Source organism: Alexandromys fortis, unplaced genomic scaffold, assembly GCF_014885135.2.
Source record: "Alexandromys fortis isolate MF-2015 unplaced genomic scaffold, M_Fortis_MF-2015_v1.1 scaffold_34, whole genome shotgun sequence".
NCBI classification, from domain to species: domain Eukaryota; kingdom Metazoa; phylum Chordata; class Mammalia; order Rodentia; family Cricetidae; genus Alexandromys; species Alexandromys fortis.
Window position 1 is genome coordinate 477,768 of NW_026067933.1, and position 26,677 is coordinate 504,444.

Here is a 26,677-nt window from a genome sequence, read left to right on the forward strand (position 1 = left end):
GAGGATTCATATTTTCTCAACTCTAGAAAACTTTAAAGCCTTTTTGCTTTTAAAATATTACCTTGGCCTTATTAAAACTATTATCTTTTCTATAGTTTTCATTAGAACTCCACGAACCTTACTTCTTTGGTTTTTATTTTCTATCATATTTTCTCCCCATGTATAACTATAGCCAGTATTCAAATTCATTTCTTCTTTAGTCACTCTCTATATAATTAATCTATTTAAATGTTTGTTACATTCTTTATCCTTCTTTGTCCTTTTCAAATATCCTTGATCTTTTGAAATATAGCACATTATTTCTCTCTTGTAGCTACTACTTTTGTTCATTCAGATACTTTTGTACATTTTTATAAGCTCTAGATTTTATCCTATTAAATTCTTAAATTTTTTTCTATCTGTAGAATATTCTACTTTTTACACAGTTACATATATTCAGAATTGTAAACTTAAAGATTACATTTAAAAAGATTTACAATTTTGTATTTGGGTTTTCCAAAAAAATAATAAATCATCTTTTTTCTTTTTTTTTAAATTCATGATAGGTAAAAGTAGAGAGATCCCTCATTCCGTAAGTACTGGTTAGAAATTATAACATTATCATAATTTTTTGTGTAATAGATACATACATTTTTAAATTAGAATAAACTGGATAAATTTTACAAAGGACTTTCATTCTTCACAAGCTTATGGATCTAATTTTTTTACAAAATTTAAGATTTCAGAAAATTGATGAGTTAATAATCACTACAATAAACACGACAAACATGCATAAGTTCAAGAATGTGTAAAACTTGGATAGCAAAGACTCAATTTTCAACAATTTGATAGGACATTTGAAAAAAGGGGAGAGGGCCTTGGACTTCCCACAGGGCAAGGTACCCCAACTTCTCTTAGGACTGGAGAAGGAGGGGGGAGTGGAGGGAGTGGGAGGGAAATAGGAGGAGGGGAGGAGGTGGAAATTTTTAATAAATAAATAAAAAATTAAAAAGAAGGAAAAAACAGTATGGAAAACCATCACACTGTAAACAGTTTAAAAAATATAATAAAAAATTGTTTGGACACAAAACAACAACAAAAAAAAGAAAAATCAATTTGCTAAAGGTCGCATAAGGATGAAACAAGAAAATAATAGTGCAATGTATTTAAAGAGAAGAAAATTAAAGTCCTAAAAAGTATTAGTACTAATTCCAGGACAGGCTCCAAAGCTACAGAGAAACCCTGTCTTGGAACCCCCCCCCCCAAAGAATTAGTAAAAATACTGGTTCAAGTCAACAGAGATGATAATAGTAAGCATTGTTGCCTATATGTGGTGACTGAGACTGTCCTACTTGCTCCAAAATGCTTTATCTAATTTTTAGAAATAGTTGAGTGTTTCTCTGTAAATGTATACCACATCACCACTAACTCAGCCTGGGTAGATACAAAGAGGCTTATATTCTGAATACTGTGAAAATTTTATTCGTGATAAATGAAAACTGAAACAATAATATCTCAGTAAAGAAATTAGATTGTGCTTATACAATTTAATGGTACTCAGTAATTAATGGTGAAAATGCTAATGAAATATGAATAAACACTAATGCATTCATTATTTTGGAAGGAAACCTGGATGCAAATGTCTATGATGTCTAAAGATGATGAGTGAGATTAGAATATACTAGGAAAAGCAAATCTGGTACCACAGAAACCAAGTCATCCTTCTCCATGAATCAGGATGTGGCAATACTATAGAAAGACAAAGGGGAGAGATATTCTAGAGGCCATAGATTATGACTGTAGCAGTTGTTATTTCACTGACGACATTTGTTCATATTCAACAAATTTTGTGTATTAATTAGAAAATTTATTATATAAAATTTTCTCATAACTTATCTCCTTTATTTTAAAAATATATGATTATTGTTGTTGTCATTGTTATTATTATGTGTTTGTATGTGCTTGTATATGTTATTTATGTGTGAGTGCTGGAACATGTGTGTTATGGCACTTGGGTTATGGTCAGTGAAAGAATTTTAGAAAGCAGTTCTCTCATTTGTAAAGAGGATTGATTTCAGATAAACAGTGCCTTCAGTAACTCATGTACTGAAAACTGCTGTTGTTTATATTCTCTTTGAATTCTCTGAGTTTTCACAAGAAATATTAAATTACCTGTATTTGTTCTTTCAATTAATTCATGATGGGTCAAAGGGGAAAGATCCTTCATTCCACAAGATACTTTAAATTTCTAGACAATTACGAAATGGAGTTTCAGTGAGTGTTGGCATGGTAAAGTTGTTGCTTCAGAACCTCTCTGAGGCCTCTAGTGGCATCTTGATTTTTCACTGGGTCACATTCTATGCTCTCACTCTGACTACATAAACATCATCTCTTCTTTCTTTTTTGGTTGAGAAAAGACATCTAAGTCATTTGGGCATGAGTTTAATAAACCTGATGGAAGTAGAAACCTGAAAGTTATATTTGAGGAAACAAATAGTGACTTCCATCAATTCATTACATTCTGAACACCACTCTGCCTCCTCAGAAGAAAGGCTATGAATTCACATATATACTATCACTTCGGAACAGAATAAATTTAACCACAAAACAAACAAGAACTCCGCTTAACTGAATTCTCTAACTAACCAGAATGCTTCCTCTCCTTAACCAACTTTCCGTTGCCTGTCCAATCTTTAGGTGAAGAAAGCATTAGGGTTTTTGTTGTTGTTGTTTTTATGCTTCTATGGCTCTGACATTCACAGCAATGAGAGAAGTAATTGGAAGTCACAATAATAGTATAACACTTGATATATTATATAGAAAACAAAAGCAGATGTTCATCTGGCAACCAAAATTCTGGAAAATATAATACAGGTTTACATGATGCACTAGTTTATTACTGCCCAAATATCTGGAAATAGAATGTAGATTTGGAAGAATTCTCATTGTTTACAGTTTAAAGGGATAAAATCAATAACAGCAAGAAATGTATGGTAGCCCGGTGGCTTGTCAGACTGAGTCATAGCAGAAAACAAACCGAAATTGATGCTGGGATTTTATGCTTAAAGACCCAACTCCAGAGACTGCTTTCCTCAAATCTCTACTTGATAGAAGTTTTACAACCCTCCAAAACAAAATCACTAGCTAAGCACAAAGTGTGCAAACACATCTGTCTGGGAGAGTCACATTAAGATCCCAAGAATCTACGCTGGTCCCAAAAGAATCACGGTCATTTTGTATTGCAAGTGCTAAAAGTCCTTATAGTGTTCAACAGTTCCAACACTCTTCAGAATACCAAATTTCTTATGAGACACAAGGAAATCCCATACCTATGAACTTCTATACATAAAAATGGGTTGCATACTTCTCATGTATAGTGGTACAGAATGTTTATTCCCGATCTTTGAAGGAAGATTAGAGATGTAGTAAGGAAAGATCAGAAAAAGCAACAATGAAGCCAAGCTGGGAAAAATACAAACCTGAACGCTTGTATCTAGATTTTAGAGCTCCTGATAGAATCATCTGGTGACAAAGGACTTGGAAACAGTATCCTACTCTATTTCCTGCAGTAAACATAGCCTCTCTTTTGATCAGGACTCACTCTATGAGTTTCCCTCATTGGCAACATGTGGTTCTGGGATCTCCAGCATCAGGGCATCTCCATTGCAATGTAGGTCTTATCCTTCTCAGAATCATGCCGTGGACTTTTGGGATTCCTCGAGAAACTCTGACCTTGCCACACATTGTGTGGCATCCATGGCTTTCTGGAGCATGAGTTAAAGCCTCCATGGTGCCTCTAGCCTTTTATCCACAGTACCTATAAAGCCAGTATCATCTTAATGACACTAAAAGTTGTACCGCCAGCTCCTGGTATAGTTTGTTCCCCTCAAACAAAAACTATAGTGACTTGATAGCTCAATATGAGAAATTTTTCTTTAAAAAATGTTAATAAAGTATTCCTATGTAAGAAAGACTAAGTTTGGGTTCACTCTTGTTAGAAGAATTTATAGTTTTCTAAGATAGATCTTTTCTTGGGTACAGTTTTAGCCTATTAAACATTTCCTGTTATTCCATGATAATAAAAGCATGACATTTCTCATTAGTGTGCTAACATGTTAACACCCATAGCTACCCTCTCAAAATCGACCTTGCCTGGGACTTTAAATTTCTTATGCCACTTTTCACACCAAAACCCAGACTTTTCCTGTCTTGCTCATTTATTTGTTTAGCTCCCTCACTGGAGACCTGGATATGAGCAGTGAGGGAGCTAAACAAATAAAATTACCCTGCCTTAATATTTCCTCTAATGAACAAATTAATCTATTGCTTTCTAATACACCCCCTCTCATTCTCAAGTCATGGAAAGAATTTAGCCATATACATTCATACATCTATCTATAACTATGTAGATTTAAAGATATAGATAGGTAGACAAATCGATAGCTATGTCTGTCTCTATCATCATCTATACATAGCTACCTCTATCTCTATCCATCATTCTATCTTTCTAACTCTCTCTCTCTATCTGTCTGTCTGTATATATATGTATATATATATATATATATATATGTGTGTGTGTGTGTGTGTGTGTGTGTGTGTGTGTATGTATGTATCTGTATGCATCTATTTGCCAGAATGTAACAGAATCTTCCTTATTCTCCTATGAGAAATAATGACCTGGTACTCAACTGCTCATATTTCTCTCAGCATTTTAACCTTTTGAGCCTCAAGTATGATCAAGTTCGGCTTGCAGAATTCTAGAGTTTTCTAAATTTAACTCACTCAAAAATTTCAATGGTTTTCTCATAAATCAGTTCCAGAGGCCTAGGAATACCAACGACCAACCTCAAAACAACCTCATGTATCTCAGTCGCAATTTTCTTCATGTTAACTCCCTTATTGTGGAGAGTCAACACCTGACCTTAGGCAAAGCAAAGGAAGAAGAGTTGGTTTGACTTTCAGTGTAAGCAAGGTTGTGATTCATTGTGTCTGAGTATAGAAGCAGGGAGCAATACTATGACTGGGTTCTCAAATTTCCAGGCACAGCCCAATAGCTCATTTCCTCAAGTTCTACCTCTTAAAGGGTCCACAGCATTCCAACATAAGACCATGACCAGAGTACCAGGTGTTCAAATGCAGGAGCCTATAGGAGATAATTTATATTGTATTCACAACACAGAGTAATAACCCTCATGGGACTTAAAAGTTAGTCTCTTTTTCTTCGGTAATTGTGGAACTAGATGTGTGTTTGTGTGTGTCAAAGATATAAGTGTTAAAATACATAAATATAAGAAGAAATCATATAAAATATATGATGTTCCTATTCTCCCAGACTTCAATGAGTCCTCCACCATCACTTAAGTCTTCTGAAACTGCATAGTACAGGAATCTTCTAATATCTATCTTCAGCAGATACCCAACTTGCCCTTAATAGGTTTCTTGCTTGCTTTTTAAGAGAAACATAAACATAATTATTTTCAGAAACAATTTGAAAATTATTTCACTGTTTTTCACATTCACAAACATTTAGACAGTTTTGGGTGGTGGAAAGTGTAACTTAAATTAACAGGGATGTTACAGAAACTTGCAAATTAGCTTTATTTAGTTAACATATGATATTTTCAACTGAAAGCAACAGATTGATGGATTTCCTTAATCTCTAAACCCTGCTGGAAGAGCACAGTACCCTTTGCTTTTGCCGGATCATTTCTCCCCTGACTCTAACTGTGCTGTTGTAGTGGGAATTACCAATAATTGTACCCAACAAATATAGCAATACTTTTGGACACTTGGGCGAATATCAGACTCATAAGTGTGTTCCTCTGTGGCTGGTTAAGCCCAAAGACTAAATCACAATGGTGAAATGTCCCTTACATAACAAAACTGAAACAGTGCTAACGAGAGAATCACCAATATCACATTTCTCCATCACAAAGAGCTGGCTACTCAGAACAAAACTGAATAATATGACAGAACACAGGATGAAAATGCAACATTTGTTATCTCTCAAATCCCTGTCAGAAGGTCATTCTAAGAACAGCTGATGATTTGTAACTCTCATAGTCTCATTAGGAGACTTCAATACCCCATTATAATCAATGGATAAGTCATCCAGACAAAAGATAGACAAATACCAGAGCTAACAGTTGTTATAAACAAAATAGACAGAATATTCCATCCAAACACAAAAGAATATATGTTGTGGGATATTTGTAGACTGAGGAATATTTCTGTAACTGGTTTGATGAAAAACTGAATGGCCAATAGCTAGACAAGAGGAATGAGCGGGACTTCCAGGCAGAGAGAGAAAGGAGGGGGAGGAATGAGATAAGAGAAATGTGAAGAGATATCCAGGAGGCAGGATGAGCTGTATGTGACAGAACACAGATTTATAGAAATGGGTTAATTTATTTTAGTACTGAAGCACTGCTCTTTTAAGAGGCGCTGTTGTTCATGTGAGACCACATGAAGGCCTCTAACTGTGTTCCAGTTGGGTTTTGTGGCAATTTCAATCAAGATGAAATCTGCCTGGATATTCTAATATATGCTCACATCTTTTTTTTTCTAGAACAGATTCTCTGCCCTTCAACTATGTTCTGTATCTGTGTAGTTCAAAACTAGCTTATTGTTCATCTCATACAGGGAGAAGCCATATCTCAGAAGTAGAAGACTCTGTCAATCAGACTGAAAGACTCCATCCTAATTTCAATTTTATTGACCGAAAAAATGAAGACAGTAAGAATAGCTACTATGTAAGTATGAATCATAATTCCTCAATAAAAATTAAATCACAGCTCAGCAATGTAAACCTCTTTTTATGTATCAAAAATTAAGTGATTTTCTTCTTTGTGCATTTTTAAAATTTCCATACCTAGATGGTCACTTATACTTGTAATAAAATGTTAAACTCAGTAAATTTTAAATTCGTAGTGCAATATACTATCATCTAAATTCTAGAAAAATGTAAAAAATCAATGTTTACCACTTGTTTCAAATTTTAACTTTTTAAGCATATAAATTTTACTTGAAGCATAAAATATGCTATAAGCAGTCAACATCATCAAGTATTTTATTTTTTTAGGAGGTCAGAATAACTACATCATTAATCACATAGACTATGAGGAAAATCTACCTCTGTGTTCAAAAGAAATGTAGAGAAGAGGACTGAGACCAGTAAGTTGTCCTTGGACCTCCATGTATAAACTGACACACATGGGCATACATGCATATACATATTACTAGGGATAATATTAAAATATAAATAATAAAAGAAAAAAATCACTTGCATAATATTGAATATTTTTACTAAGAGTACTCCTTGAACAATTTTTAGCCAGTAGTAAATATAGATTTGTTTCAGTTTTATCAAAACCAACATGATATTTCTGGTATTGAGGGCAACTTTTGTTACAACATAATAATTTTTAGAAATTTAAGGTTATTTTTACTCTTACTGCTAACCTAGCAAACATTTGAATACCACATAAACAAATATATGAAGGTATATACTTATCATTAAAGACTATTTGCATGCCTTAAATTTTGATAATTTTTTTATTTAGCAAATACTAATTTGAATAAATTTTCATCCTGAACGTATTTCAGAGTGCTTGTTTATCAGAGTATTTAGAAAGCCTGTGTGTTATCTAACCAGAATAGTGGTTAACCACTGTGTGGAAAGTGTTGTTTACCAGAAAAAAGTATGCTATATTATATTCACATTCTTTCTTTATTTATTTGTTCATAATATATATGCATGCACATGTGATATATATTGTATATATGTGTATCTATATGTCATGTATGAAAATTTATATGATGAATATTATATATACACATATCTAGTTATTACAGACTATAATATACTTATTCATATATATAATATATTTTCTATAGAGAGATGATTAGCTGATGTAGGAGGTCCTTCTGTCTATGTGTTGCTTTCATTGTTTAATAAAAAAGCTGCTTTGGGCCTGTTGATAGGTCAGAACTTAGATAGGTGAGGAAAATCAAATGGAATGCTGGGAAGGAAAAGGAAGAGTTGGAGAGACACCATGAAGCCGCCAGAGACAGATGTTGGGAATTTACCTGGTAAGCCACAGCCTCTTGGCGATACACAGATTAAAAGAAATTGGTTAAATTAATATGCAAAAGTTAGCCAATAAGAAGCTAGATCTAATGGGCCAAGCAGTGATTTAATTAATACAATTTCTGTGTAGTTATTTCGGGGCTAAGCTAGCCGGGCTGCTGGGAAGAACAAGCAGCCCTTCCTCCTACAGTTAACTGAAGAAGAAAAAGGAGGAAAATTCCTAAATTGTCTGTTATTGCAATGCATCTTCATCAGATAATTTATTTCCTTTGTTTTATATGTTAATCTTGAAATAAAATTATAAAGTAAGAATTAAGACCTTTTGACTTGGATTTCTTTTTACTTATTATTAATTTACTTTCTCAGTGTTAAAGAAACAACAGGCAACTAAGCAATTCTGAGAGCAGAATCAATAGTCTCCCCCAGAGAAGAGAACCTACTGTTTATCCAATAACAAATCCTGAGTCCTAAAAGCATTTACAAAATGAGGCTCTTTTATGGGAGGTGGGGTTTTGAGACATGGTTCTCTGTGCAGCTTTGGAGCCTCAAGTCCCTTTCCATAAGTGAAGTATCAGCTTGGAATTTTATTATCACTAGAATCTACAAGTTGTATCCCAACTTAATAGCCTCTATTCCAATATATCTGTCAAGAAATTGATGGAAAATCTCTGTAATTAATATGCTTATGCTAGTGTTAATGGTATAATTGCAAGTCTATAATTAACATTTCAGTGTATAATTAATACTAATAGTTCAACTCTAAATTATAATTGATAAGTTTTTGATTAAATGAATGAACTGAATTCTACAAGCATTTATCTGCCAATCTAATAATTAAATGAACAGTGTGGGACAATGACAAATCAACTCCTTTTGAAAATAGCAATAAAAACCCACACTACGCGTATTCCTTGATTTTAATATGGGTAAGGCATACCATGTAGGCTATACATGGAAGAATTACTGATATATATATACATATATATATATATATATATTTGCAATTACCTTCAGGAGCTGGAATTTTCTTGTAAACAATGATATGTTTAGCTTTGTCAGTCATATATTCAGTCTCTCATTGATATTCAGTTTTTCTACTACATTGTAGAATCAGCCATTGGTAGAATATTTATTTACAATGTAATACAAAAGGCTGGGGATATTTGAGATCCATTAGAGTTCAACAACAAAAGAACACTAAAAACAAGTGGCTGAGTTACACCTCATGCCATATTTTACCAATTTCTTTTAGGACTGTGGTATTTTATATATAACTTGAAGGAGTATATTGAAAAACTACTTTGACTTTCCAAAGTCAAATTTCCTTTCTGTGGAAGTAATGATAAATTTTGGATAGAATGCAACAAATGATTTTTCATGGTAAAATTCTCTAGAAAGAATATCATCAGATATTTATTATATAACCTGGGCTGAATAAACAAGGAGAAATAAAATAGAGAAATACAATTTTTACTCTGAACTTTGCTCTAAATTGATCACACTAATTTCCTAGGGCTGGTATAACAAGGATAATAGTGGCTTCAAACAACATAATTTTATTCACTCATGGTCTGAAGACAAAATCAAGATATCACAAGTCATGATCCTTGCCTAGTATTGTAGAGGAGTGCATTTAAATATGCCTATTTACTCTTGTCTCTCAGCCTCTTGTCATTGTGCAGTTTGTACATAATATCATTTTCTCTACCTTCACGTAAACTTTCTGTAAGACCATCCTCTATGTAAGAATTCCAGTCATTATACTTAGGGTGATCTATGATGAAGATATTTGTTCCTTGGTATCTCCTTAAATATAAGCATTATCATATATCTTTTTACAAAGTGTGGTTCTAAATGCATATGAATATTCGTAAAGAAGGCACTATTCAATTCCCTTCACTTTCCAATGTTGGTGCTTTCTTTTTATTTGAGTATGTTATGGCTTCTTCTATGTATAACATCTTCTTTAAAGCATTAAAAGCCTTTTGTCAAGGAATAATTTGGTTTTGTTGCAGAATACAGAACAACAGCAGGCATTAACAAATCCAGTTATGGGAAAAGCGAGGTTACCACAAATATGGAAGAGGAAATATAAGGGCCTGGATGGAGGAAAAAAATAAGAAAAAGGACTGGCCACCAAGGTCCATAAATCAGTGCTTCCAATAAGTGGCTTCATCAAAACTGCAAAGTGCATGCCTGACTGTGTAGTTAGAATGTGGCAAATCTATGGAATCGCTGTTTGACCTTCAAAACCTTCTAATAAAAGTAGAACCCTCTTCATGTTCTCTCTAAAATCTCAAAGAAATTTTTACCCATTATAATAATTAATGTATTGGTTCTCATGACTTGATTTTTATTCACCGAGGACACTCGATTATCGATGTGTCTTTGGAGTTATTTCCAAATAATTTAAGTTAGAAGAGAAGACATTCCTTGACAATGGGTGGCACCAATTCAACAAATGAATTATTGGATTTCATTTTTAAAAGAGAAGAGAATATGACCTGAGCACCAACGTTAATTTTCCTGCTGCTTGAAGGCAGAGCCACAGTGAACAGCCTTAGTGTGCTGCCAGAGCAGTAGCTGATCCCTCTGCCGTACTTACGTTAAAAATAACATATCCTCAAACTACTAACCAAAAATAAACCTTTCCTTCCTTAACTTGCTACAGCAATAGGAAAAGCAGCAAATATGGAAAGTGGGTCCATTAATATGACTACTTGGCCATGAGGTTTATAGATTTTGAGAACTGACTTGTGGAAGAAATGTGGAAGAATTGGGGGTTATATGCACAAAAACAAAGCCTAAAATGCCATAAGCAGAACTTAATGTAACATTCTGAAGGAAGTGTGGTAGACTCAGTGCTAATGGGAAAACGTAAGTGCAGAATTATCTCATGATGCATCAAAGAGGAACAAGAACTCTATTGGGAACTGAGTTGGATACCATTTATATTGCATTCTATCAGTGATTCTGACTTTTATTGCCAGTGTCCTGAGTATTTAAGCATGGCTGCATTCAAAAGTAATTAACTAATTTATTTCACAAAGTCAAATTTAGAACACAGTAATATCCAGGTTGTGGCCTGGACTATGCACGCTGCTCTTCAGATAAACAGGAAAACATTTTTCAAAATATATAGTTTGGCAAAGAATGTCCCATGTGCAAGTTTAAAGTTACAAACTCTGTGGATGTGCAGAAAGTAGCTACAATTCTTAAAGAAATTATTGCACCATAAGAACAGCATCTAACCTACCCTGAGCCAATAGTCAGGACATCTTCTCTAGAAAAATGTATTGGAGTCTCCAGTTTGTGTGATTTCAAATCCATTTGAAAAGAAACAGATTGAGGAGAACATCTCTGACCTCTTTCTCTTCTCAAACAGTAATTATAAAAATGCTTTCTCAGCTTGAGCAGTCAATATATGCAGAAACCACTACAGCTGTGGTAGAAAGAGGCCAGATTGTATTTCCAGTTGGCAACAAGACTTGCAGTATTTTCTACATTGTCTTTGTCTCCAAATGTCTGTCTCTTTATAAGGGTATCCATTTTTGAGTTTAGACCCATTCTGATTCGAACATCTCATTCATCCCTTATAATGTGAAAACTCTCTATCTTGAAGTAATATAGTCACAGGCTCCAGGGACTGGGTCATCAATATGTGTTTTGCAGGATAATATGTAACTCTTGCAGTAATAATGATACTGTTTTGAGTTTTTCTAAGTTAAGATAGTGAGTGTTCTCTGGGAGCAAAGAATAACACCTGAAAAAGGAAAGCATTAACATGGTATTGATAGATTTATTGGGACCGATAGCAACTCAAATGTTAATAGCATAAGGAAATTCCAAGTCAACACCAGAAGATAAAGAAGATTCTCAGAAATCTAACTTCATGTTGACAGGGCGTGATAAGAAAAATAAGGTGGGGCCTGATAAAGGACTTTTCACTAAGCAGCTCAGTAATACTTCTCTCATTGTATTTCTACGAAGAAACTAAACTGAGACAGTTTTTAAAACATTAGTTACACAGATGAATGCACAATCAAAATGTAGCACAAATATAAATGGAATACTATTTAACTGTAAAGAAAAATGAATGAACCTAGAAAAAAAATGCACTCAGTAAAATAACTCAGGCCCAGAGAGACAAATATTTTCAATCTGTGGCTTGTAACTTAATATAATTAGATGTAAATATACAACTTGGAGTAAACTCAGAAGCCAGTAATATATAAAGAGATCATAGAATGAGGCTTGGGGCTTAGGGTGCAAAGGATATTAAGTGGGAAACAGAATAATGGGGAGGGGACCCAAACTAGGTATAAGTGAAAGTAGTCAATATGGAAGAGGGAGGGAAAAATAACACCAAGGTTGTTTTATAGAGTTTCAAAAAATTATATTATTATATATTTACCAAAATAATATGCAGTATGTATAATTACATGTATACACACAAACATAGAAGTATGTGTGTGTAAAGTATGTGTGTGTAAAGTAAAGTATGTGTTAAGCCTCTTGGGCTAATAATACTCAATATAAGAACTATAACTATCCCAGTCCTAGGCATGAGAAAACTCCTGTGGAATTCATGGTAGTTATAGTGACTTCTAAAATAATATAGACTATTGGTATAGCTCTTGGTTTTCTTTCTGGGGATGAAAGTCAGCCTCTATTACTCAAGTGGTTCATACTGAATCTGACATGAACCTCTTTTCTATAGTCTAGTGATGCTGATGCCCTTCTGTATGCTGTGAATGTTTTCTTGCCATTAGTTAATAAAGAAGCTTTCATGGCCTACAGCAGGGCAGAATTTAGCTAGGTGGGAAAGCCAAACTGAATACAGGGAGAAAGAAGGCAGAGTCGAGAGAGATGCCAGCAGCCCCAAGAGAAGGAAAATGTGAGGTAACAAGCCAAGAACCCTGTGGAAAGTTATCGAATAATAGAAATGGGTTAAATTACATTGTAAGAGCTAGTTAATAATAATCCTGAGCTAGTAGACCAAACAGTTTGTAATTAATATTAAGCCTCTGAGTGAGTTTTAGAAACTGGTGGGCAGAAGGGAAACATCCAGTTATAGTCTAACTTGCATGGTTCTATAAGATACTGTGCACAATACTAAAAACTGGAAACTGTAACATTTTTATGAACCACCACAATTATCAATATACCAAAATATGATTAAATGTGTAGCAAGCTTTGATTTTGACCAACAGCTCACAAATAATGATGCAGAGACTTCTTATTAATTATGAAAGGTCAGTCATAGCTTAGTCTTGTCTACTAGCTTTTATAACTTAAATTAACCTATTTATATTGATCTGATTTTGCCTCATGGCTTTTTACCTTTCTTTATTTCTGTATGTCTGACTCCCTCTATGACTCATTGCCATCCTATTTCCTCTCTCTGTCCTGAAATTCCATCTATATCTCTCACCTACCTATTGACTGTTCAGTTCTTTATTATACAAATTAGAGTAATATATCTTCATACAATGTATAAATACCACAAAGCATTTTCCCCTTTTTGTCTAAATGTAAAGCAAAGGTTATAACTCTAACATAATAAAACTATATAGAGTAAGAAAAAATTATCAATAAGTATTACATTCACAATGTGCAATCCATTTGTATGTAGCAAATTCTGAGAAACTACTTTCCTATCTATCCTATGATGGTGAGTCTAAAATTTTGTGCATAATTCACTTTCTATCTTAACTTGTACTAGCAACCTAAAACTATTTTTTAGACCTTAAAACATTTTCTTAGATAAAGAATTTAAGCATTTATGTCTCTCAAACTTATACATTTTATACTTCTTCTGTGAGTTTCTTTTCTGAATTTAGTAACAAGGAAAACTGTAACTATGACTATCCCACTTTCAATACCGTGAGAGAACTGAGAAGGATACACTATTACTTGAGTGATTTGGAAGTGCAGAGTAAGCATCTTACAAAGCTTTAAAAACGACAGAAACAACTGTCTGTCTGGATAGTCACCCAAGATTCCTGTGCAACATTGGGGAATCAATCTCCAGCCTATATGCCTACAATATCTGACAGAGTTTTCTCTGAAGCAGGAATTTTAAAAGATTGTCCTATCTTGTCCTGACAAAGCTTGGCAGTTGCCTTCTTTTGCATCTTGCTTATCCAATTTTCACAGATAAGGGAAGTTTCTTTCCCAAATGGCTGGCTTATACCCATCATCTGTAGTATAAATCTCTATTTCAGCAATATGAAAGGATATCAAGGACTCTGTAGCCAAGATTTATCATGTATCACCCATTCTCTAAGCTGTTCCCTTATTAAGAGATCACCATATATATCACATATTTTATAGTCTTTTTCAACTTTCTTCCTCATGTCTGCAGCCCCTATACTCAGAAGGTCATCCCTGTTCAAAACTGATCTTTATTAATTTTGAAGAGAACCATAACTTTTGGTTTCCTGTGGAAACAAAGGCATATCCTCTTCCCCAATATAACATGCTTTCTAACTTCCATTCTGAAGTTAAGACATTCTTAAAATAAATAGGTTGGTTTAATTTAGAAGTTTCCATAATCCAATGTCTCTCAGCAACTAATGTTTTGTATATTAGCATTTAAAAACTCAGAGTGAGCAAAGTACCCACAGGATTGAAACACCCTTGTGGTTTCCATCAGTTTGTATTTTACTTTTTTTATATTTTTTATTTTTATTTAAATACTTTATTATTTTAAAATATTTTATTATGACTGTCTATATGCATTTATTTTCTTTCTTTATTACTTTAAACACATTTTAAATATACCATATCTGTTCAGATGTGTTCTCAGTCTGCACTAATTTTACTAACTGCCTGTAACTGCATGCTTGCTGCAGTCTCTGATGTGTGATCTAAATGTTGAAAGTCTCAGTGGCCTCTGAATGTCTCTGGTGGCTAGCTCCACTCCCCTCAGTTCCCTGAGGGCCTAAGCTCATGTCAGTAATTCAGGGTTGGAACCACATTTATCACCCTAGCTCTCAGAATTTGCTGAGTACCAGTGGCAGGCCTTTTACTCAGAGGCAACTACTCAAGTGATCTGCTGTATGGCAATTTTTATTCTCTGATGAAATTTCAAATCCATTTTATCAAATAAAAGAAACAGAATATACATTTTGGCCTTTAGGTCAGATTCATACAAATGCAGGCATACAAATCATCTGTAGATTTGTTTACAATTATAAGCAAGATGTGCCAGTTTTTAAGTTTTAAAAGTAAAGCTTCCAGAACTGGAAAGATGGCTCAGTGGTCAATAGCACTTGCTGCACTGGCAGAACTGAGTTTGAATCCCAGTACCATACTGAGCAGAATTTCACAATCTGTAGCTCCAATCCCAGGAGATTGAACACCATTATCTGAACTCCTCTAGAACCTTCACACATGTAGCATATACTCACACAGAGACAAACAGACACACACATAAGATAAAATGAATATTTAAAAATATTCAAAAGTTCTTGACATATATGTCTCTTACATGCTTGGGGAGTATTATCTCAAGATATTTTATATTGTTTGTGGTTGTGGGGAAGGGTGTTGTATCCTCAATATCTTTCTCAGACCTTTAGCATTTGTTTATAAAAGGGCTACTAATTTTGTTTTTTGGGGTTTTTTTGGGTTTTTTTTTAGCTAATCTTGTATCCATCCACTTTGCTAAAAGTGTTAATACAGCTCTAGGAGGTTACTGCTAGAATTTTTGAGGTCACTAACGTGTACTATCATATCATCTGCAAATAGTGATACTTTGACTTCTTTTTCAGTTTGTATTCCTTTGACCTCCCTTTGTTGTCTTGTTAATCTAACTAGAATTTTGAGTAGATAGTGGATAGCCTTACTTGTTCCTGATTTAAGTGGAATTGCTTTTTCTCTCCTTTAAATTTGCTGTTGGTTTGCTGAATATTGTTTTTATTACATTTAAGAATTTTTTTGTACCCCTAATCTCTCCAAGAATTTAATCAGGAATGGGTGTTAGATATTGTCAAAAGCTTTTTCCAAATCTAATGGCATTATTATGTGATTTTTATTCTTTCACTTTGTTTATATGGTGGATTACATTTACAGATTTTCATATGTGGAATGATCCCATCTATACCAGTCTTGGGCATACTCCCAAAGAATGCTCAATCATACCACAAGGACACTTGCTCAACTATGTTCATGGCAGTTTTATTTGTAATAGCCAGAAACTGGAAACAGCCTAGATTCCCCTTAGACATTTACACAATGAAGTATTACTAAATTGTTAAATACAACAACATCAGAAATTTTGAAGACAAATGGATACAAATATAAATAGGCATCTTCAGTTAGGCAACCTAAATCCAGAAAGGCAAACACGGTATATGCTCAAATTAGACATTACCTGTAAAACGAAGGATAATGATTCTACAATCCATAGACTCAGAGTGGCTAGGTAACAAAAAGAGCCCAAGGGAGTATGCGTGACTCTCCCTGGGAAAGGGAAATAGAAGAATTCTGCTGGGCGGACTGGGGGCAAGTGGGAATGGGAACATGAGATATCAATTTAGGGGGAATATGGAGGAGGGAGAGTTCTGAAAGAGATGACTGTAAGGGGATGACATTTCTGGGCCAGGTAGAAACAGGATGCAAGGGAAACTCCCACAAATCTATAAGGATGAACCCAGAAAGTCTCATAACAATAGTGAATACCTCACCTGAATTGGCCCTCTCCTGTGATCCTACTGGTGACTACAATTGTCATCAGAGAGCCTTCATTCTGTAACTGATGGAAACAGATGCAGAGACCCTCAGCCAAACATTAGCCCAAGCTTGGGGAATCCTGCTCAAGAGAAGGAAGAAGGATTGTAGGAGCCAGAGGGGTCAAGGACACCACAAANAAAAAAAAAAAAAAAAAAAAACTCAAAGAAACAACTAACGTGGTTCATAGAAACTCGCAGAGTCTCAACTAACATCCAGAGAGCCTGCATGTGACCAACTTAGACCCATTATATGTATGTAACAGTTGTGTCTTGTGGTCTACTTGTGGGACTTCTAACAATGAAAGCAGGGGCTGTTCCCTAACATATGGACTGGCACTTGGGAACTCATTCCTCATACAAGGTTGCTTTTCCAGCCTTATTTTAAGGGACAGTTCTTAGTCTTACAGCAACTTGATGTAGATGGGAGACATGCCCCTTTCTGAGCAAAAACAGAGGAGTGGATTGTTGAGGGGAGGTGCATCAAAGCCATTTTGACATTGCCCTAGATGGTAACTAGGGAAGCATTTCCAGACTCTTTCACCCAGAAAATTGATACAAACTGCTCAGTTTGGAGGAGACAAATATAATGAGGAAAAAGTATCATTGTTATAAAAGATAAAGCTAAAAACTACATATTCTACAGATCTGAAGTAGTTGTGCACTCAGTGACTCAACCTGTTTATATATAATGTAATATATAATGTATGTGTATATATAATGTAAAAACAATTTATATAATGCAAAAATAACCCAAAATTCTGTAATTCTGACTTTGAAATTAAGACAGAGAAACTAAGACAGTTCTTTTTTTCACGTGTACATATCTCTACTCTTGGTTTAAATTTTATTCTGATAATTCCTAAATAGTATATTAATAAATTGTTTTTAAATTTTTTTTCTTAGTTTTATCTATCTATTTATTTTGAGACAGGGTTTCTCTATGTAGTCTTGACGGTTCTGGAACTCACTCTGTAGCCCAAACTGGCCTAGAACTAAGAGATCCACCCTCCTCTGCCACCCAAGTGTTGGGATTAAATGTATGTGCCACCACTGCCCCAATGAAAAGAATCTATTATTAATTTAGAATAAAGGAAGGAAGGGGAAAAAAGGAAGGAAGGGAGAAAGAAAGAAGGGAATAGAAGATAAGAGAAATTATGCTGTTCTCTACATATAGTACCATAATATCTATGGTAACCACTAATGAGATCACCATATTTTATAGGTTTAAATACCCAGCTTGAGATTGATTTCATGTGAATTACAAATTTATTCTTGTGGAGGTTTCTGTATACCAGACTTCCATGAGACTGTAGTCAGGTTTTATTGGGGGGGGGGGGGTATCTTGCCTTGCATACTGATGGCATTGGTCCTGCCCAATCCCATGCATAGGTTCATTTGCTTACATATTCATTTGAATTTCTATCACAGAAAGCTTAAAGCAGTTTTACTCCTTAACTTACAACATACCTTATTCATTTCAGCATGTCAGTCTTATTTTCATTATTTCACCAGAATTCTCAAAATTTATTACCATCATAACACTTCTTTTTGTGTCTAGAGAAGAAATTTATAAGGTGAAAAAATAAAAATGATTGACAATGAAAAATGAATCATTGAGTTTCCCTCAAAAGCAAACCCAACAATAATAATGATAAGTAGACAAACTAAGCAAATAAACAACTTTTCAAAAAGCTTGCATATTTTATGACAACAGTAAAAAAAAGTTGACATATTGACCTTTTTTTCTATGAGTGATTATGTTCAACCCACATTTCCCCGCATCATCTACACTTGCTTGTCACAACTTCCCAACAATTATGATTATAGAATCAGAAACTTTTGTATATGTCCCAGTGCCACGATGCTGAACCATTCTACTAAAAATGAGCTACAAGGATCAAATACATCATTCTGAGAGTCAACAAGAATCATCATTGCTGTTCATCACACTATCTTCTTGAACCCCAATTTAATGCAATAGCTCTCCTCAGAAAAAAAGGAGAGAGTGAGAAGCAGTGATGTTCAGTAAGAGTACTACATCAATTGTACAAAACAACAGAAAGTATCTGAACTGTAATATAACATTAAGGAAGGTTTAGTATTCCTACACATGGTAACATTTAGGAAAAAAATCATTTGCTTATAACCAAATGAACAAAGAAAAACATGGCAGTTTTATAGGTAGTAAGCACTGAAGTCTAGCAATGTTTTCCAAGTTATTATTAAAAATCCAGTCTCGGGGGCACATACTGTTAATTCCTGCAATCCAATTGGGAAGCAAAGGCAGTAGAGTTTTGTGAGTCTGAAGCCAAATTCTAAGTTTTACCCATAGTTTCAGGCCAGCCATGGCTACAAATTAAGATATGTTCAAGGGGAAAAATTCCTAATGACATTTTTTGTTATGATGGTCGTAGTATTTAAAAATGAACTACTAAAACTCTAAATGAGGATTATGGCTAGAAAGAAGTAGTTACCCCAACTTCTGGGAAGCAGGCATTGTTCTTTGAACTTTTATGTTCATTAGCTCAGTTTTTTCAATATTAGGCAGTTTGAGTAAGTCTTTTCTGTGCAATTGATGCTTTTTTTTTGATAATGAGATCAATGTGTTTGTTTAGAATATAAATAACTCTCTTCTTCATGTTTATAATTTTATAAGCATCACTCATTAGTTTAAAATAACTTGATGAAAGCTGGAGGCTAGGTTTAACAAAAATCATTTTTTTCAGAAATAACAAGGAGATCAGGCAATAGAGCTATGATGGAAAACGGGTCACAAAACTGAGAAGTAAGGGTGTGAAGACCCAGTCAGTGGAACTGCAGTATAAATACATTAGCATTTGCAGTCAGGCACACAGAACACTTAATGAGAAAGGCAATAAAGGTTATTTATCTGTTTTCATAGGGAGACTAAAGCCCAGCAAAAGCAAGACACAGTTACAAATTCAAGTTAGTGAGGAAATCACAAGCCACTAAAGAGATGAAATTTCAAACTTCAAGGATCTATATTTAATTGAAATTGACAAAATAATTTGTTATACATGTAACATTAGATAACGGTGTCACTAAGGACCGTCATTATCATTACAGTTGAAATAACTGTTCGCCGGGTCAAACTCCATAAAGAGCCTGAAAGAGCTATTTCCTGCAATTGACAGATAAGTAAATTGTGGCTGTAAGAGTTTTCTATATCCCTTCTACAAAGTGTGAGAAAATTTGCTTTGATATAGGTGGAACCAAGCTGGAATCTGTTTGTTTTACTTTATCTCTTAATAGAATGAAGCTATGACCTTGGGCAAGTACTGTTACCTTTTAACCTTTTACTTAATTTTATTAGTTTCAGTTGTAATGTGTGTGTGTGTGTGTGTGTGTGCATGTGTGTGTGTGTGATGGAGAGAGAGATTCATACAGTACAGTGTGGTATCTTTAAACTTTATGGAAAAATAACCTTTTTCTCATAAAATTGTGATTATTTTATTTTTATTAAGTTGGTGTTTTCCAAATTTTATATAATAATAGTTATTGGTTTAGAAATGACATACAACAAAAATTTTGTGTTTGTTCTTAAACTTCTTAAACACTAAATATTTTACCTCAAATTCATATGTGACTATAAATGGTATATGTACATACATATATAAATGCTGATGGCTTGCTTATAATTTCTTAATTTTCTATAAATTTTTAAAATGTGTTTGGTAGGTAACTGCTAATTTGGTAAGTCTATGCTGTAGTCAGAGTCTGCTAGGACCAGACCAGAACTACTTCTGAAAACTGAATATAGCTATGAAATATTAACAAAAAGAATGTTTAAAATATCAGGCTTGCATTTACTTTTTCAATTTAAAACTTTTTTGTAAGTCTAGTGACATTATCAACATCATTGCTCCTTTCATCCATTCTTGGTTCCTTTGCATATTCAAGAAATGATGCATAAATGCAGTTAGTCACCTCCCCCTCCATTTGCCACACATAGGTGAAGACTGTTCCTCAGTAGCCTTGTCAATGAGGAAAGGGGAGAATGAAAAATCAAAGCTCTCATTCAGTGAGATTTATTTTGGCAACCAGTCTAATCTCTAGAATGTTTCTCCTTCTACCTAGTATATATCCAAGCAATCACATGAATTAAAAATTCCCATTAATTCCTACTTTTACATTGGCATTCTTTGCCATTCTGATGAAGAGAAGGGTGCACACATGACAGCTGTCATCTGGGAATGAGTCTGTGTTCTGCAAATCCTTGGCAGGTAGGGCTTAGAGCTATTCTACCAAATTATATTCCCAGTAGGAGTGGATGTAAAAACTCTAACAAACTCTGGGCACTGTGACATCTGCATCTGTGGAAAGGGGCCGATTTGCATGCCATCTGGCACCTAAGGGTTGAGCTACTTGAAGTCTTAATGGAGACATTGTGGATCTGGCAATCGGGGTTACAACTATGTGGTGAGTGAAGTGTTCACATAGAGACACTGTCAAGAGTCCTATGCCCCCCCCCCAAAAAAAAAATCCAAGGCAGCATCTTGGAATCAGCTAGAATAATGAACCTAAAAAATAAAAAATGGAAGCAAATAAAGCAAATAATTTCTCTTCTTTTGGAGGATCCAGAAGGGTTTGCACTTCATATTAATCCCCTGTATTGAAATTTCCCCTTTAAGTCGTCCGTTTTCATGACATTATCCTCAAGACTCAATTACAAGTAAGATGGGCTGGGGTGCTTGGAATGTTCTTTCCAAGGTGCAGCATACTGTGTCTGTAAGTAACAGCTTGAAAGAAAATTACAGTCATTAGGGTGCAATAGTAAAGAGTTTTTATTCCTATTTAATTCAAATTAAATCTGATTGAAAATACAGGGGGAATAAAGGCGGTTATTGCCAGCAACGCCATTACAGCTTCTGTTTGGCATTTTCACGGACCCTTTATTAAAATAAGAATGACAGCTTCAGCCCCTCCACTGCTATTCCCTTCCGTTCCTTTTCCCCATGAGCCTCCATTTAAGAGCTTCTGGTTGAAGGTAAAATTAGGGAGTAGGGGGCATAGGAAGGGAGGCCTGAGCACAGCAATTCATATCAGCGATCAGGCAAGAGAAAGTAAAGCTGCTTCATCATTCCAGAGACTGTGTTTGCATAAAGAAAGTATTCACTTGGTTTGTAATATCTGTGGGCTAAAATGAACAAAGGTGTTACTTTAAATTGTGTTTTCCTCCTATTTTATTTATTTATTTATTGCATTGTTGTGCCTCTCTTTATTCTTGTACAAATTGCCATTGATTTCTAAGCAGAAATCATTTAATATAATGGATTTAAAAATTAGTTTGCAACCATTCCCACGCTGTTTCTTGTTCTTCACCAACTGTGATGATCCACTCTTCTTCTGTTCCTACACTCTTTTCTTTAAGCCAAGCAGAGCTGTCATTTGTAGCCAAATGTGTTTTCTTTCATTCTTCTTTCCTTCTTTCTTTTTACTGATTTGTTTTTATTTCCACAGCCCTGTTTATCAAATTCTTGTTACTGTAACAAGCTAGAACAAATTTAGGGAGTTGGAGCAACACAAACATGGAGTTGCATGGTTTTGAATGACAGAAAACTTAAAATCAGTATGTCAGTAGGACTGAGCTCCTTGAGAGATTCCAATTGAGAATTTTCTCTCCTTCTCCTAGCATGTGGAAGCTGTCTGTAGATTCCTGTTTGGTGTCTCTGGCTTACAAAGAGCCTTGTAATTATATTGAGTCCATACGGAACATCTGAGTTTATCCCTCATCCCAACCTTTTTAATGTAACCATATCTGTAAAAGTCTTTGTCACACAGTTCCAAGAACTAGGGTTCAGACAGTTCTGTAGGCCAATTATTTTACCTAGCATATACATAAAAAGACAAAATGAGCCCATCAGAAGGTAACAATTTCCACCCTTATTTAATGCTCTTACGTTCCGGCAAATGGGAAAGGCTGTTATAGTCATCAGAGAAGTGCTCTCGGATGAAAGAATATAAAAGTCAGTCACACTACTGCCTTTAAAAGTGCTACTGTGCCTAAGTCTTGTATGGTGTTGAAATACTGGTAGAAATAATATTTTTTCTCAGTCAACTTTAAATTTACTGTTGCTAGGAACAGAGGGAGACAAGTAATTGCTAAAGAGGGTAATGCAACCAGGTCCATGAAAATAAACAAAATTCAGCAGGGAATAGATAATGAATAGAGAACATAGCTAGTCAGAATTGTCAGGGAAGGGTTTGTGTTTGTGTATTTAGGCACGCTGTTCCAGATACCTCTGAACATGGATTTCAAATGTCACTTACTAAAACATTAATACCTTAAGTACATTATCATCATCATCATTATTTGAATTTCACCATCAAAAAAGTTGAGATACTAACAAACTAAAATCTTTTAAAAAAATGTGAAAAACCTGCAATTTGAACCCAGTAATTTAGCTCCAGGTTATCCTTGCTATCTAAACATTGTACTGCATTCATATAAAAGAATTTGCATTGCGGTGTTTTAAGTGCCATATAAATTGTTTGCAAGGAGAGAAACCTAATAGCATTCTGAGTGATAAAATCTGTATGTCTCAAGACAAAGGAGAAATAGAACCCACAGATGTGAAGATTACGAGCACGGCCACATTAGCAACCAGAGTTTGTGGGTTAGCATTGCACCCACACATTTATAAAGAAATTATCCTATTCACTGGGCCTTGACACTTGCCACAGGGCCCTAAGATTTAAATCCAGGAAACAGAGTCTTTGATTTAAACACTAATGTGCATCCGATGGAAATTTGATTTGGTAAATGCTAGTTCAGTGGCAATTACCTGTAATGATATTAGAGTGTTTCATGTTGGCAAGTATATTTCTCATTCTCAATTCTTAGAAATTTTTTTCTCACTATATTATATATATATATATATACCATAAAAATACATTATGCATAATTATTTTTTTCCTGTCACCAAGGGAAAGAAAGTTATTGAGCATTTTTAAAATTTGACAAACCTTGAATTGATTCCACATCTGTTATTTGTTAGCTGTGTATATTGGAATCCATACTTAAGACTTACCTGTAAGATATTGAAAAAATCATCATCTAATTATCTAAATTATTCTTGGAAATGTTAAAGAGCATGTTTCAAATCCCATAATTCAAATGCTGGCAACTGTTAATTATGTATTTCATTAATTAATTTTCTCATTACTGTGACATGACAAGAAGAACCTAAGGAAGAATTTACATGTTTTTTACAATTTCTGTGATGGTCTGTATTTCTTTTTTTTTTTTTTTTTTTTTTTTTTTTTTTTTTTTTTTTTTTTTTTTTTGTCTGTATTTCTTTATGCAACTGTAGAGGGACCAGCCCTTTGCAGGTTGAGAGACTAGGAACAAGATGCAGAGGTGGTGATAAAAAACCAAAGACTGCTTTTTTAAGGGATAAAAGCTTCTTTATTTTATTGTTCTTTTTATCCTTGTTATACCCTATCCTTTTTCCATTCTTTTCTTCTACCCTGATTTTATTTTCCCTTATTTTTCCCATCTGGTTACCTTATTCTCATTACTGCCTAATGTCTTCCTTCTTTCTTTCTACTTCTTTTCTTCCACATTATTTCCTGTTTTTTTTTTCCTTCTAACTTCGTTATTTTTTTCTTATACCTTATGGAATCTTTCAAATAATATAAAAATTACAACATGGTTACATTCTATTTTTTAAGCAAATGATAAGAATGAATGCAAGTAAAAACCAGCATGTTTTTTCACATCCCTTACATGATTAAACATTTTACATATTATAGCTGAAAAAAAATTATCCCCCCAAACCCACATATGGTTAGATATTTACCCTTTAGACATCTTACAGATCAAGAGTCTTTCAGTCATAACCATTTACATAGGCTGTAGCTTTTATAATTACAGAAAAGCAGGTTACTAATTTTACATTTCATAATTGACAGTCTTGTCCAATTATCTTGACTAAATATATAATCTTTGTTTTTTTTTTATTTTTTTTTTTAGTTTCATGAATGAAGCATGATTAATAGAAGCTCAGAAGCAGATATGCAGTTCAACCTAAAGAAAAGAAAAAACATTGTAGCCAGTCATTGTAGCTCTTAACTGGACCTCTAGTCCAAAAGTGGTGATCCTGCCTCCAGGAATCTCAGAATTAGATTGTGTATGAGAGAAGTCTCCTTCCATTTTATATTCTTCTCTAGTTCTTGGATTAAGGACATGCACCACTACCACCTGGTTTCTCTGGCAAGCTAGTGTGGATACCAGGGTTAGAAGTGTGTGTCATTGTGGCTACTGGGACTAAAAATGTGTGTCACCACAGCTTGGTCTGTAAGATTGACCAGTGTGGCTGTTTTACTTTTCTGACTTTCAGGCAAGCTTTATTTATTAAAATACAAATAAAATACCACTACATTTCCCCTACTTGTCCAAAATAAAAGAAAATATAACTAATATAAGAATAACTGTATACAATAAGTTCAATAACTATATATGATATATACAGGCAATAAATACATCAAAAAATGTCTAGTCAATTTGCATTTGTCAAATATAGGAAATACTCCAGATCTACCCTATCTTGAAGAGTCCAAATATTTGTACCTAATTTACCTTCTACCAAAACTTCCATTATCATCCAAAATTATCTTTTGGTATCTCTCAACCATATATACTTTACATTTCTTTAGTGAATTTGTTTTCTGAGTCTCATAAACAAGGGAGACTATAACTATATAGTCTTCAACTATTTTAAAGACTCAACAAGGAAATAATATTTACTGAGTAAGCAGGAAGTGCAAATAAGAAACTTCCAAAAAATGTGAGAAATGACAGAAATAGTTGGCTGCCTAAACAGTCATCCAAAGTTCTTCTACAACTTTGGGGAATCTCCATCTTTGGTTTACAAACCTAGCGTAGCTAACATAACTTTATGTGAAGGAAGACATTCAGAAGGGCTGTCCCTCCTAGTCTTGACATTGTTTGACAGTTACCTTCTTTTGTGTTCTGCTTGTCCTTTTAGGACAGCATATTGTCAGCAGTAAAAACAAGAGTATTTTCTTGACAGGTGGCATACTTTTGTCACAAAGAAAGTAAACTCCACATGGAGTATCTTCAAAGTACATTATCTTCTCTGAAGTAGATTGCTGCTGCCAAGAGCAGATATGAGTGATTGTTACAAAAAAGAGCCTATGTTATTAAAACATCTTAAATGCCATATTCTACAAATCTTTGAAGTATATGAAGGTGACCTATCTAAAGTATGTCTTTGTTTGACTTTGAAAATATGTCTAATGTAATTGCAAGTTCAATTATAATAGGTGACTAATTATAAATAGCACTTCCTTATATTCATATATAGTTGGTAATAATAATTTTCAGGGACTAGAGATTTGTATTACAATGTTAAATGATTTTACTGGAATCACTTTGACCCCAGCTAAGACCCTAAGTAATAGAGGAGAGGGTACTTGAACTGGCCTTACCCTGTAGTCAGACAGATGATACCTTAAATATCACCATAGAACCTTCATCCAACAACAGATGAAAACAGAGGCAGAGAACCACATTGGAGCACTGGACTGAGTTCCCAAGGTCCAGATGAAGAGTGGAATGAGTGAGAATATGAGCAAGGAGGTCAAGACCATGAGGAGTTCACCCACTAAGGCAGTTTGCCTGAGCTAATGGGAGCTCAACAACTCCAACTTGACTGGGAGTGAATGAGCATGGGATCAAACTAGTCCCTTTGAATGTGGTTGACAGTTGGAGCAGACTGAGGGGCCACTTACAGTGGCACTGGAATTTGCCTCTACTGCATGTACTAGCTTTTTGGAATCCTATTCTCTTTGGATGTATACCTTGTTCAACCTAGATGTAGTAGGG